The sequence below is a fragment of the Pezoporus occidentalis genome, unplaced genomic scaffold (assembly GCF_034315485.1).
Source record: "Pezoporus occidentalis ecotype Australia unplaced genomic scaffold, CSIRO_AGI_Poc_V1 ctg19, whole genome shotgun sequence".
Lineage (NCBI taxonomy): Eukaryota > Metazoa > Chordata > Aves > Psittaciformes > Psittacidae > Pezoporus > Pezoporus occidentalis.
Window position 1 is genome coordinate 2,952,215 of NW_026913748.1, and position 13,211 is coordinate 2,965,425.

At 41.9% G+C, this 13,211-nt stretch overlaps 1 protein-coding gene across 4 annotated transcripts in view; it reads right to left on the reverse strand.

Annotated features, from left to right (window-relative positions):
* The window catches only part of BRAF (B-Raf proto-oncogene, serine/threonine kinase), a 78,973-nt gene that overhangs the window by 37,710 nt on the left and 28,052 nt on the right, over nucleotides 1-13,211 (reverse strand). The gene's annotated exons all lie outside the window — the stretch shown is intronic.

Here is a 13,211-nt window from a genome sequence, read left to right on the forward strand (position 1 = left end):
CCTCTCCTTCCTCTGAGGATTAAGGGAACAACTCATTATACGACTGTTACATTGATACAGCAAATCATGTAGTAAAGATCTGGCTCGATCTGCAGTTGGTCCAGCTGATTAGAAATTATAAGTTATAATATAAATTCTGTATTACTCCACTTATAAATTGTATAACACCAATTCTGATTGGCAGAAGTTCTGTGCTATACTAATCACAATATCCTGTTAAGAAAATAAAGCTTTAATTGTAACTACAACTTACTGCCATCATCATTCTGCCAAGGATCCCTAAGAGAACCTGGTGTCCCCTCCGTGTCAGGTGACAAGTTCTCCCTGCCTCCAACATACATAGTTACAAATAGAGAAAATATTTAAGAATTTTAGTAAAATCTCTGGGGACTTCAGAGTTGTGCTCCAACCTCCCACACACATCAGGTCCAATGAGCGATTTCGATCGAGCAAACAAGTGTTCTTTGGCTCAAGGCTATTTTTCCTTCAAGTACAGCTCCTGCTGGATTGAGGTAAGAGCCCCCACAGACATTTCAGGTCTACCTTTCCAGCAACATCAGTTACTTCACCACTGATATCCACAAAGAAAAAATTCAGATACTGGAAGGATAACAGACAGACCTTGGAGGGGCAGGCAAATGAAAAGAGCCAGGAAAACAGCTGAGCACGACAGAGAAATGGGAGGAAAGAAGCAGGACAAACTTAAGTACTGACCAGGGAATGCAAGTGTATATTGGAAGAGGGCATCACCATAAGCAGGTTGGTGGGGAAAAAAAGCAAGCAGGACAGAGGGAATACAGACTGAAGAGGAAAATGAGGCAGAGGGCAGGAAGCAACAATACAATGACTCCCTATCACACACGGGGAGCTGGGGAAGCAATCACATTCTGAATATGAAGTTTTCATGCTGTGATTAGGAGAAAAGATTGCTCTTTTTGGATAAGAAGCCCCACAGGGAAGGGAGTGCCTATGGGAAGTGCTAGAACTGAGCACAGAGGGGAGAGAAAACTTCAAGACGGTAAGGACTAAAAGAAACCAGGGTATTAAAATCTAGACTTGGGTGAGGGAATGGAACAGGACAAGGAGGAAAAGCCAAGCAGTGAATGATGACTAACATTAAACAAGAGATGAAGAGAAAAAGAGAAGGAGCCTTGTGCTCACTGGAAGGTATTTTCTTCCTCCAGCACTGCTCCTCAACAAAGAGCGACAACACCCTCCAGTACCTCACAAAGCAAAGATCTGCATCAGGAGCCTAGAAGTTCCAGCTTTACTAATGAATCACATTGGTTCATGATGGTTTAAATAATGCCTCTTCAGCTGATTTTTTTTCTTTTAATTTTGCTGAAAATGAAAAAGATTTGTGAACTTATAGGCTTCCATCTATGAGATTAATAAAATCAGCTCTCAAAACTTGGAAAGTATCAGTGAAGGTTGCCTACAGCAATGCAAGTGCAACAGGACTATGAAAAACATGCATTAAGCATCTTGCTCACTTATAATTTGCCATTTCTCAGTATCACTTCTCCAAGTCCCCTTAATTAAAGTCTGAGCCATATTTATGCAACTTGCAATAGAAACATAGATAGAACATTTATTCTCTTCATTGCCATTTGCAACAAGACCCCCCCCAAAAAACAACCCCCAAAAAACAGTTAGGGAACTGTTTTGATTACTTCCAAAAATCACCAGGACCCTGAATCAGCATCACATTTAGAACGTTTTCTTACAGAACTCCTGAGCAGAGAAACATAAGGCTAAATTAAAAGAACTAAATACTAGAATAAATCCCTGTAGTACTGATTAATCATTTTCTCAGACTGGTACAGTACGGTCTATCACCATCTGTGCATGCAGTCCCTCCAGCACCCTCCTTCAGACCCTATCAGCACCTGATACAAAGCAGAAATCCCACCCTGCAAAGCATTCCCTCTAAAAACCTCTCTTTTCCCCCACCTCATGCTCTTCTCACACACAAATCATGGCAAAGCTAACAAAAAAATCCTGCTCTGGCAAACTGATTTGGAAAGCAACTCAATCTTAAGAAAGAAAACAAAACAAAGAACAAGTTTTTTTTTTTTCCCTGCTAGCAGACAGCCTCCCTGAAGCAGGATTTTCAGGACAGCCTCCTACTCATCCCAGCTGGAGGGAGGGCCCTGCAGCATGGGGAGCAGGAACCACAGCACAGTGCAGTCCCCTATCCTGCTGAGTCCCTGGATGTGTGCCAGGAGCCAACAGCTCCAGCACAGCGGGCAGGCGAGCACCAAACTGGGTTTATCAATTCCACCAAAAGCATTGACAGGATTCCCTCAGAACATTTTAACCAAAACACATCAGCATTTTTGACAGAGTCAGTTCCTCTTGAGATCAAATCAGCAGTCCTGTGTTCAGCCCTAGGGCCCCCAACGTAACAAGGACATGGACCTCCTCAAGCAAGTCTAGAGAAGTCCACGAAGATATTTAGAGGACTGGAGCACCTCTGCTATGGAGACAGGCTGAGAAAGTTGGGTTTGTTCAGCCTGGAGAAGAGAAGGCTCAGTGGAGACCTTCGAGCAGCTTCCAGTACCTAAAAGGGGCCTACAAGATATCTGGAAAGGGACTTTTTACAAGGACATATAGTGACAGGACAAGGGGGAATGGCTTTAAACTGGAAGAGGGGAGATTCAAATTGGATTTTAGGAAGAAGTCTTCCCTCTGAGGGTGGTAAGGCCCTGGCACAGGTTGCCCAAGGAAGCTGTGGCTGCCCCACCCCTGGCAGTGTTCAAGGCCAGGCTGGATGGGGATTGGAGCAACCTGATTTAGGTGTCCCTGTTTGTGGCAGGGGGCTGGAACTGCGTGAGCTTTAAGGTCCCTTCCAACCCAAACATTAGATGATCCTATGAAAAAAATGCACCCTTGGGATTGTAAACTGAAAAAAAATTGCATTTTACTGGAACAAAGAATACTTAGTATTATTTCAAACCCATTTTGCCCACATCCATGCACCTTTTATAATGAAGAATCTAAATATGTGTCATAACAATTATCACCTAGAAATTCATGCTACTGAATTGGCAGGATCTGTTCCTAAACTGTAATTGCTAACGATTTTCTTTTAAAGTTACTTATATACCTAAGATTTGTAGATCAGAAAAGGTTTAGGTTTTTATAACAATTTGAAAGTTTATTCAGCAAACAATTTTCAAATGAGAAAAGCATGAAAGATTATGGCTATACAATACTAAGGAATAGTAGAGAAGCTGCCAATACAGACTGTAAGATGTGTTCAGTATGTAGCTTAATAATATGCCAGAGGTAGTAATTTATTTGTGCATCTTGCATCAGGTAAGTAGTTATTCAGGAAAACACCAAACCACATGCGCAATTTTGCAAATGTGAAGTCCCAAGGAAACAAATGAAAATTATTACAGATTTCAAAAATTCTCTAAGCAGAGTCTTACTACGTAGACAGATCAAACGTAACTATAGCATTTTTCTCATTTCTTTTAATCATGTAAACTATTTCTATGGAAAATAAGTATTCGTAACAAATTGCTGATATTTAGTACTGCAGCCACACACATTTAAGCAATGCATAATGTACCATTTGTTTCTGTAAATCAGGTCATTCCCAATTCAGTAAGAAATTCAGGGCTACATCCCTAAATAACTCTTACATCACTTTTTTATCATCAGAGCAGAAACTGGCATAGTCTCAGTAAGTTAAACACACTTCCTTACTTACATCAGTACAGTTTCTAGTATCTTACAGCAATAAAGAGACTGAAGAGTCTGAGAAGCTCTTCAAAAATCAACACAAAGGTGTTCTTTGAAAGTGGAGAGGCTGAACAGCTCTGAGTATCTAGTGTTATACTTCTCACAGTCAGCTGGTTCAATATTTCCTCAGCTTAGCACTGCAGTTCAGCTCACTTTAGCCAAGTGGTATGTGTGCATGCATGCACGGTATGAGTAATATAATTTAGAGCTTCAGAAAAATTCTAGACAGTTAAACAGAGTATTAGGTACAATACTGAGAATATTCCAAGCAGTATGTACTTTGAATTATCACTTCAGAGTACTGATTTACTTACTTCAACACATACACCTTGAAACATCACACCTTCCCCTATCCCTGTACCTATACGAGACTAAAAATGCCAGCAATGTGCTCACAGAATTCAGTGTTTTGGGACAGAAATAAGCTAAGCTGTCTTTTTGCCAAGTAACTAGTTTTGCCTTCCAACATGTTAGGTTTTATGGTAAGACATATACACATGAGCTCCACATTTACTTTTTCCATCTTAGGTATGAAAGATGAATGTTTAACCAAATCAGCCACTTTCCAGGAGAAAGCGGCATTTAAGAATATACATTCTTAATGAAGCACATTAGTAAGACAAATGGGAGACAATTCCACTGCATTAAATCTTGTTTCCAAGGGAAGCTAAACAGAATTTACCCATTTTATAAAGCTGTTGCCATTCCATCAAATGCATCCCATTTAACTTGCAAAGACATCAGTTACCAGCACCCACTCGCACCTCCAACACAATCAAGGGGTACTCATTTGTAGAACACAATGGACTCATTTACGTCAAGAGTATACCATCACTAAACCACACTGGATCAAACCTGCTGTGCCTAGTCAACAGCAGCCTCCACACACTATAATTTTTCAACCTTTTGAGGGACAGCTCCCAAACTGCATTCAGAAGAGCACTGATCATTGTTAAGGTAATAATAGACCCACTAATTGAAAAAAAAAAGAAGTGGAAAAATACAGCTTTAGACTTCAGACTTGCAAGAAATGCTCATCTAGAAAAATATCTGTAGCCACTATATGGGAATTAAAGCTCAGGACCTTTAAATTTTCTGTTCAAGTGACAAAACTGTCAGCTGGCTGCTCTCCAAACCCCCCCCCCCCCCCCCCTTAGAAATTTAAGTTACAAAATAGTATAAATAAAGGCAGAGAAGCAAGAAACTGTACTGCAGAAGGGCTAAACTTTACATCCATCCCTAAACTGTTGCAAGTGATCCTAAAAACAGATACTTTCATCTCCGGGTAGTACACACGTTCTCTACAAATATTAAAGCTTTGGTTGGTTGGTTTGCTTAAGCAACACACGAAGCCATGAATTTAAGCATGACTTACCAGACATGAAATTAAAACATTTCTTCTGATTCTTTTCAGATTTGTGACTTGCATTCTATTTCACTGAGTGCCTGCCTAGCATATCATAAGGTAAAGGAAACACATGTCAAAGAGTATTTTCTTCTATCATTCACTACTTCCTACAGACAGACTTTGCATCTCTTAGGAAATCACGAAGCTCTCCTTACTTCAGGAACACTCTTAAAAAGCAGCAATCAATGTTGCACGAGGCATTTCAGATGACAAGCCATTTTATAATAGCAAGCTTTCAATATTGCTTGACTTTGCAATCTAAGACTGTGTGTCAATAAAATTGAAGTAGATTAAATTACTTCCTCTTCAACACATACTACTTTGAATTTATCCAGCATCAAGTTTAGCCTGTGTGGTGGGTTAATCCTGGCAAGCTGCTAAGCACCACTCAGCTGCTTCCTCACTCAGTGGGATGGGGAAAGATAACTGGAAGGATGAAAGCAAGAAAACTCCTGGGTTGAGATAAAGACAATTTAGTAAGTGAAGGGGAAAAAAAAAAAAAGGAAAAAGAATAAATTCCCAGTGATGCAGAAGCAATCACCACCAGCAGACTGATGCCCAGCCAACCTCTAAGCAATAGCAATCATGGAAAAAAACCTTCCCTCTGTTTTATTGCAGAGGATGATGTTACACACAATGAAATATGCCTTTGGTCAGTTGCAATCAGTTGTCCCCACTGTGTCCCCTCCTCAGCCTGCTTGCTCAAGGGGCAGTGGGAAATGGGGAAGGCCCTGAACCTGGGCAAGCACTGCTCAAAAATCAGCACTGTTTTGGTCACCAGTCTAAAGCAGAACTGTAGGAGCCGCTGGGAAGAAAATTAACTCCACTCAAGCCAGATCCCAGTACAGTCTGCTGCAGCACTACTGCTCACCTTGCTTCACTAAATGTCTCTCAAAGACACATTCTTCAGGCTTTCCTCATGTCCTGGGTTCAGCAGTAGCAGTCATTTTTCTCCTCCTTAGTAGCTGGTGCAGTGCTGTGGTTTTGACTTTCAGCCTGGGAACAATGCTGGTAACACCAATGTTTTTAAGCTGTTGCTCAATAATGTTTAGTCTGACGAGGGGCTTTCTGAGTCTCATGCTCTCCCAGGGAGGAGGGGAAGCCGGAAGGAAGCAGAGACAGGACACCTGACCCAAACTAGCCAAAGGGGCGTTCCACACCACAGCACATCATGCCCACTATATAAACTGGGGGAAGTTACCCAGAAGGGCTAGACTGCTGCTCAGGTCGAGCTGGGTATCGGTCAGTGGGTGGTGAGCAGCTGTATTCTCTTCCTTTGTTATTTCCCTTATTATTATTATTGGTGGTAGCAGCAGTGGTTTTGTGTTATACCTTAGTTACTGGACTGTTCTTATCTCAGCCCATGGGAGTTACATTGATTCTCCTCTCCATCCCTCTGGGAGCGGGGGGAGGAAAAAGGGGGGGAGTAAGCGAGCGACTGCGTGGTTCTGAGTTACTGGCTGGGCTTAAACCATGACACCTAAACATAAAGGGACTACTCATAGTAGCTTGTAAAGCCTATTTCATTGTACAACTTCTGTGATGTAATAAAATTTCATTTCCTTTTTGACAGCCTAAAGGAGGTCTTCCACAGTTAAATTTCTTCCCAGTGAAAACTGATAACTTGTCTCTAATTTGATTTTGCCTTTCAGCAATAGGCTAGGTAGGCCAGTAACTCTCCCAGATGATCCAAGTACTTAAAAAACCCCAAGGTGTCAAGTGAGTTTCACTTAAAGTAAATGCTGCATATTACCTGTCTGTTCATATGATGCATAAAATTCCAAAGCATGTGGATACATTCAGCAAGCATCCATTGGCACAGGCTACAAGTAAACTCGATTTCTGCTGCGTGTTTGATATGACAGGAATTTTTTAATTGTTTGATTAGAAAAAACTAATCATGTTAAACCAGGTGTGTAATTAAAAGAAACAAACTAGTTTATTCCCCTGCCTGAACATTCCTTCTCTTGATTTTCCTTATATTGACAGGTGAAACTGGTAGGACAGCTTGAATGCCTACAGAAATCCAATGCTTACTACTCAGGAAGCTTGAGGCACAAACTCACAGCATAAACTGCAGAAAGCAAGATGCAAATCTTAACTCACAAGAAATGCATCGAGTACCAGACTTAAAGCCAGAACATTCGAAGGATCCCAGTTGGACATGCATGAGGAATTAATATATTCTAAGAATTTAGGTAGGGTAAAAATACCCTATTCTTCCAGTCTTCATGACTGCAGAGAAGACCACATGACTGGTTGTCTAATTAAAAGCCAGATATACTAATTAACCAAGGTGTGACAAGGGTGAGAAACCTGAAATAGGTGTTGTCCTCATGCACAGCAATTCACAATCCCGGTTAGTTTCTGTAAGCCCTAAAAAGAGAAATTCTCCCTTTAGAAAAACCCCCATGTCTCACATTTGCAGTTTGAGAACTTTCATTAACTTTCTAATACATATGTAACTATGACACTTACATGAAGCATACCAACACTGAAAGTGGAGAAGAGCTTCACTGGCCCAAATTCATGCTGGGTTTTTACACAGCTCGATTCTAATTACTCTTAAAAGAAAAAAAAACAAAGAATGCCAAAACCCCACACAACCTATAGTTGAATATAGAAGGGAAATTTGAAAAAAAAACCCCAAAACTAACAAATGACATATTTCTTTTGGTTTAGAAGCTGCTGTAGGAAGTTTTTAGACCTCATGGTGAGTAAAAAAGCACACAATGATCTGATTCTATTGAGACTGTGTGGACAAGCTGAAGTACTTGGAGGCCACCAACCTTTCCCAAAGTAGAAAGAGCACCAGCTACTCTTCCTCCCCTCCTCCACTGGCTACTCAGACCACCACTGAACAGAAATGAAATTCAAAATGGCCAAATCCACTCCATGTTCATGCTCACAAAAACACACCAAGCACTGGAGCTGCAAGAGGTCCCACTATAAACTTCCTGAGCAGAGCAGCAGCATCCTTCCCACCCTTACAGCCACTCCACCAAGAAGGCCAGAAAACATAAAGCAAACATTTCCTCTAGAAGCTAGTAGTGTGTGGCAGGCAGCAGCAGGCTATGTACAGATCAATAGTGACTTCTAACTTCTCATACTCCATCATTCAAGACAGTTAATTTGCTTTCAGACTGTTTCTTCCCACACTGTAAGTACTTGGCTGGAAGAGACCTCTTAGGTAATCAAAATCCTTTAAGGCTGTTAATATCAAACAAAATATATACATGATCCTGTTCATAAAGAACTCGACTTAAAAGCACCCCTGTAAAATTCTCTTCTTTCCTACTAGACTTCATGTCCTGGTTTCAGCTGAAGTATTTTTCTTCTTAGTAGCTGGTGCAGTGATGTGTTTTGGCTTTAGCCTGAGAACAATGCTGATAACACATCAGTGTTTAGTTGTTGCTAAGTAGCACTTACTCTGATCAAGGACTTTTCCTTCTCTTACTCTGCCAGTGAGGAGGGGCACAGAGAGACAGGAGGAAGCAGAGACAGGACACCTGACCCAAACTAGCCAAAGGGGTATTCCATATCACAGCACGTGATGCCCAGTACATAAACTGGGAGGAGTTACCCAGAAGGCCCAGATCACTGCTCAGGTTGGGCTGGGTATCAGTTGGCAGGTGGTGAGCAACTGTACTGTGCATCACCTGTATTTATTTGTTTTGGGTCTATACTCTCTCCCCTTGTTATTTCCCTATTATTAGTAGTAGTTCTGTATTCTCCTCCCCATCCCCGCCCAGAGCAGGGGGGAGAATGTGGGGGGAGGAGTGAGCGGCTGCATGGTTTCGAGATATGAGCTGGGCTTAAACCACTGACACTTCACTACATCAGAAACCTCGTACTGTTCCTCTAAGCTGTTATGACTAGTTTTAGCTATTTGGTTTTGTACCAGGCCTTGTATTAAACGGCTTTTCTCAGAAGCCTTTATTTCCTTCAGTGTAAGGAGGAAAGCAAATATGTAAGTGTACATATATTAATAAGGGAGCCAGTGTCCTGGGTTCAGCAGTAGCAGTGATTTTCCTCCTTCTTGGTAGCTGGAGCAGTGTTTTGACTTTCGGCCTGGGAACAGAGCTGATAACAAGGATGTTTTCAAGACCAGGTTGGACGAGGCCTTGGGTGATATGATTTAGCATAAGGTGTCTCTGCCCACGGCAGGGGGGTTGGAACTAGATGATCTTAAGGTCCTTTCCAACCCTAACGATTCTATGATTCTATGTTTTGGTTTAGCCAAGGACTTTGTGAGCCTCATGCTCTGCCAGGGAGGAGGGGAAGCCAGGAGGAAGCAGAGACAGGATACCTGACCCAAACTGACCAAAGAAGTATTCCATACCACAGCATGTCATGCCCAGGATGTAACCGAGTGTTACCCAGAAGGGCTGGGAGTCTGCAGGGTTGGAGGAGATATCAGTCGGTGCTTGGTCGGGCTGGGGGGGCGAGTTATTGGTCGGCTGGTGATGAGGTGTTGTATTCTCTTCCCTTGTTATTTCCTTTATCATTGTTATTATTGGTGGTAGCAGTAGTGATCTGTGTTATACCTTAGTTACTAAACTGTTCTTATCTCAACCTGCGGGAGTTGCGTTCTTTTCGATTCTCCTCTCTGTCCCTCTGGGAGTAGGGGGAGGGAAAGAAGGGGGGGAGTGAGTGAACGAGCTGTCTGGCTGGGTTTAAACCACGACAGCTAGCATGTGGCAGATTTAAAGACAACACAGAATATGGTTACTCACACCAAACAGAATCATGCCTGTGGAATTCCATACCACAAGACACAGATTTCTGGTACCCATAGTGTGGGTTTAATAGAGACTGGACAGAGGGTTTCCAGTTAGAAAATGCTTAAACTTATGAAATTCCTGAATGAGAAATAGCTCAAATTTGGAAGAGGAGTTGGGGAAAATATTACATGTGCCTGCCCTATTCTTGTACTCTTTCACTGCAATAGAGACATTACCGATACATCCATCCACAAAATGCATGTTCCATTAAAAGTCTCAGAACACTTTATTGCAAGGGGCCAGCCACAGCTTATGTGCCACAGGAAACCTGTCGTAAGGTCTACAGTACCTAAGCAATCTAAGAGCTGACACTGCAAAATAATTTTAGCTGTTCTGTCAAATTCTACAGAGAAAGGCAAACATTAGAACAGTCCTTGCAATTGGCAATGGGCACTTTTTCATTATCCCAAGCCTACCAGTTTAAAAATGGAAAACCTAAAGACAAGCAAAACACACTTTATCCTGGTACTCAGAAAAACATCCCCCCCCCCCCCCCAACATTCAAAGAAGGAGAAAAAAAATAATTACACAACTAGAAGCAATACCCAAAAAGGCTTAAATCTTGTCCCATACACAAATACCATATTCCAGTAATCTGGGATGATATGGATAAACAAATGAAATGAGTTACTTATGCTCATTGCCTGAAGCTCCTTCAGTTCAACTTTTCCCAGTTTTCTGCCTCTTACATTAAATTGAAGTTACCCTGTTTTGATCTTTAATGGTGTCTTCACATAACTCTAATCAATTCCTAATCCTCATTCTCCCTGAATTACTACCCCTTCCCAACAATCAGCATTGTGTCTCCTCCTGTTCATTTGTATGTGTCATCTTCTGTGTCTTTTCTCTCTCTGCTGGCACCTTCAAACATATAATCACATCATATGAAAAAAAACAACCAAATGCCCTAGTCCACAACACAATTATCTAAGGATTCCACAAGGCTGCATTTTCTTCTGGCTCCATGCACTCTCTCAGAAATCTCACCAGTAAATGTCAACTTTGCTTTTATGCTTACACACTATCATCCATTTGCCATTCTGGACTATCTCCCTCCCACCAAACCCAAGCCTCAGCATCTAAATCTCTGGGACTTCTAACAGCCAACTCAAGGTCAGTCCTTACATCCCTCTCCCATCCAGAAGCTCTCCCTTAATTAGCAGGTTTGTTGCTATCCACCCCACAGCCATTTAGATTCCTAACCCAAACAAGACCTAAACTAATTTTTCCCTAAATTTTCCCACCCACAGTTTGGATAAGTCTCATAATTTTGTTCTGCAAAACAACTAATGGCCTCAGGTTGAATTTAACCGTCTTGCATTTTTATTAGTTCAACATCATTCTCTCTGGCCTAGAACACAACAAAACAAACACACCTGCACAGACTTATCCTGAGCACATCTATACAGAATGCTTCTTCCAAAGGACACTTAACTTGCCAGTTGAACAAAGCCACAGAGGAAAGAGGACGTCTAAGTATTTCAGACATTTATCTCTCTGTATTATAGGGGATAAATATTTTTCTCCAGCAGAGAACAGCAAACAATATCTTTTTTAAGAGATTGCTCAGTGAAGGAAATATCTCTTCATCCCTTCCCAGGCTGACGAGAGAGGGAAAACAATCTTCAGTTTCTGATGCTACATATTCATCAATTCCACTCCAACTAACCAAGCTACCTACTTAGTTTTCCTTTCAGAACATGTTCTAATCCTGCTCTGTCACTGGCTCAACCAAGGTGCTGACTTCCAACTGCTAACTGGTCAGCAGCAGTAGGGTCTACCACATACTGGCTAGGCTTCCAAGGAAGCACCTACTCACCTTTTCCTACATTAGGAAAAGCTTTGTTCAACACTGTGCTTTACCATGACACATACAAAAAAAGTTGACATCAGTTACCCTAAATATGCACCAGAATTACTTACACTGATCAATATGGTCTCATTTCTTTGTACTTGTCCTGGGTTCAGCAGTAGCAGTCATTTTTCTCCTCCTTAGTAGCTGGTGCAGTGCTGTGGTTTTGGCTTTCAGCCTGGGAACAACGCTGATAACCCCGATGTTTTCAGTTGTTGCTCAGTAATGTTTAGTCTGACCAGGACTTTCTGAGTCTCATGCTCTGCCAGGGAGGAGGGGAAACCGGGAGGAAGCAGAGACAGGACACATGTCCCAAACTAGCCAAAGACGTATTCCACACCACAGCATGTCATGCCCAGGATGTAGAACTGGGGGCAGTTACCCAGAAGGGCTAGACTGCTGCTCAGTCCGGGCTGGGTATCAGTCAGCAGGTGGTGAACAGTTGTATTCTCTTCCCTTGTTATTTCCCTTATCATTATTATTGGTGGTATCAGTATTGGTTTTGTGTTATACCTTAGTTACTGGACTGCTCTTATTTCAACACATGGGAGTTACATTCTTTCGATTCTCCTCCCCATCCCTCTGGGAGTGGGGGGAGGAAGGGGGGGAGGGAGGTAGCGGCTGCATGGTTCTGGGTTGCCGGCTGGGCTTAAACCACGACAGCACTCCATCAGTTTTCTCACATTACATTTCTAACTGGAGCCAATTCAAACAGATGTATTTGCTTGATCCTACACACAAACAATACTACTAATAAACAAAAAATGTAGACAGCTCTCAAGCAACAAGGCAGCTGCTAGTCAAAAATGTAGGCATTCCCCCCTCCTCCCCATTTCCTGCATTTTTTACAGTTCTAAACAAATAGCAGAAGGCTGTTGTAGCACTCGGGACTGCTTCAGAGACAAATAAGGAGGTTGGTTCTCTGTTACCAACGTAATTTCAGTCACTTTAAATTAAGTTAATATAAGAACTGTCACTGCATTCCCAGATAAAAATAGACTCCCTAACATACGACAAGATTTCCCCCATCCGGAAGTGGGTCTGTGGCTGGAAGTAGAGACTGAAAATATTATTGTGTTATTAAGTAAGATTTCTTTCAGAAGTAGATATTAATTGAAAGCAGTTAAGGTTGGGGTGGGGGAAGTCTGTTGCAACACTGCAACTTTCACAGCATCTCTCTTCTCCCAGCCACATACCTGGTTGTAAGGACACATTTTATCCATACTTTAACAGCCATATGGAATGGCGAATTGGACGGGAGGTGAAAACCTAATGGCAGTTACCCTGTATTTTCACAAGCAGTCTCCTTCCTGCTTCAACCCATCACATCAGAAACTATCCTGTATACTTGGAAACCCTAAACTACCATCATGGCTACATAAGCAAATAGCACGTTTAATGGTACAAGTAAGAC